The sequence below is a fragment of the Anopheles marshallii genome, assembly GCF_943734725.1.
Source record: "Anopheles marshallii chromosome X unlocalized genomic scaffold, idAnoMarsDA_429_01 X_unloc_129, whole genome shotgun sequence".
NCBI lineage: Eukaryota > Metazoa > Arthropoda > Insecta > Diptera > Culicidae > Anopheles > Anopheles marshallii.
The window spans coordinates 12,690-15,000 of record NW_026525701.1 but is presented as its reverse complement, the minus strand read 5'-3'; the positions used below and the strand labels follow the sequence as shown (position 1 = coordinate 15,000).

Sequence of the window (2,311 nt, the reverse complement as noted above, 5' to 3'; positions counted from 1 at the left end):
GCGTAGCGAAGGACAGAGTCCACCACCGATGCCAGGAGGCGCCGCTTCGCGCACTTGGGCCCGCCGTGGTTGCGGAGCAGCCTGGAGATGGCCTGAGCCACACGGAGCGCTTTCGACGTAGCATGCTCGACGTGTGGCTTCCACGACAAGTGGTCCTCGAGGATGACCCCGAGGTACTTTATCGTGCGGGTCGGCATCCTCTCCACCCCGTTGACGCGCACCGGGACACGGGTGTTGTCTCTCCGCATTGTCGAGACGATGACCAGCTCGGTCTTGGCCGGAGCAAGCTCCAGGTGGTGTAGCGCCATCCACGAGCTGATCATTGTGATTGCCGTCTCTGCAAGCTGTGCCGCCGCCTGTGGTGTTGTTCCGCTCGCCAGTACGACAATGTCGTCCGCAAACCCGATCACTTCGGCGCCCTCAGGCAGCTCCAGCCGAAGCACGCCGTCGTACATCGCGTTCCACAGGGTCGGGCCCAGGATTGAGCCCTGTGGAACGCCCGCCGTACAGGGATAACTGGCTTGTGGCCGCCAAGCGTTCATAGCGACGTGGCTTATTGATCCTTCGATGTCGGCTCTTCCTATCATTGTGAAGCAAAATTCACCAAGCGTAGGATTGTTCACCCTTTCAAGGGAACGTGAGCTGGGTTTAGACCGTCGTGAGACAGGTTAGTTTTACCCTACTGGTGTGTGCTGTATGCTGCTATCTTAACGGAATTCCTGTGCAGTACGAGAGGAACCACAGGTACGGACCACTGGCTCAATACTAGTTCGACCGGACTTTGGTATGACGCTACGTCCGCTGGATTATGCCTGAACGCCTCTAAGGTCGTATCCAATCCGAGCTGATAGCGCATCATAAACCCATTAGGTGATCGGAAGCTAGCGGGCTTAACAACCCTCTGAGATCCGTCGGTGCTGCCCCGTGCACACTGCCGTCTCATCCCCGCTATAGCACTAGACTGAGCCGCAACGGGCGGGTGCACGCTGCACGTGGAAGTACCTTATCACAGGGAACCCTGGTGGCTGTGCTCCCGTCGACCGTGGATACAACTAGTTTCGACACCTTCGACCGCCCGCAAACGACGGGACTACAGGCTGGGAGCTGCGAGTTGTAGAGATGCGTTCGCATCGATCCTCTCAGGCGACCCATGCTTGGTGGTGAAGTGGTTAGTTCGTGGAGTATAGGCTTGCTGCACTCGACAAGAGTGCTGCTTGCAAGGCTGTGGTGGTACGTATGGTAGTTGATGAGCATAGGCTTGCTGCACTCGACAAGAGTGCTGCTTGCAAGCCTATGGTGGTACGTGTACGGTAGTTGATGTGAGCATAGGCTTGCTGCACTCGACAAGAGTGCTGCTTGCAAGCCTATGGGTGGTGTGGTGTGTGGTGCATGATTAGCCTTTCAAGGAAGATGTGTCCTTGGGGCTAATCGGTTATTTTTATAAGTCCGGGAAACCTTTCTCGTCGGGGTTTTTATCCTAAGCAACCACGAAAGCTTCCAAGAGTTGAAACATTGCCTATCAAGTAGGCCGTAGCAGCCCATAGCAAACCAACCAAGATAATCTAACAGGCCAAGATTGGTTGGAGACTTCAAAATTTGGCTAAGTCCATGGCCACCATAAGCCATTTCTATCAAGAAGGCCATGGACAGTGCTTAGCAACCACGAAAGCTTCCAAGAGTTGAAACATTGCCTATCAAGTAGGCCGTAGCAGCCCATAGCAACCCAACCAAGATACTCTAACAGGCCAAGATTGGATCTCAAAATGTTGCTAAGTCCATGGCCACCATAAGCCATTTCTATCAAGAAGGCCATGGACAGTGCTTAGCAACCACGAAAGCTTCCAAGAGTTGAAACATTGCCTATCAAGTAGGCCGTAGCAGCCCATAGCAACCCAACCAAGATACTCTAACAGGCCAAGATTGGTTGGAGACTTCAAAATTTGGCTAAGTCCATGGCCACCATAAGCCATTTCTATCAAGAAGGCCATGGACAGTGCTTAGCAACCACGAAAGCTTCCAAGAGTTGAAACATTGCCTATCAAGTAGGCCGTACCAGCCCATAGCAAACCAACCAAGATACTCTAACAGGCCAAGATTGGATCTCAAAATGTTGCTAAGTCCATGGCCACCATAAGCCATTTCTATCAAGAAGGCCATGGACAGTGCTTAGCAACCACGAAAGCTTCCAAGAGTTGAAACATTGCCTATCAAGTAGGCCGTACCAGCCCATAGCAAACCAACCAAGATACTCTAACAGGCCAAGATTGGATCTCAAAATGTTGCTAAGTCCATGGCCACCATAAGCCATTTC

At 52.7% G+C, this 2,311-nt stretch overlaps 1 pseudogene; it reads left to right on the top strand.

The window, feature by feature from the left end:
• LOC128716898 (large subunit ribosomal RNA) overlaps positions 1-1,166 on the top strand; it is a 5,917-nt pseudogene extending 4,751 nt beyond the window's left edge.
• Positions 1,167-2,311: the final 1,145 nt, after the last annotated feature.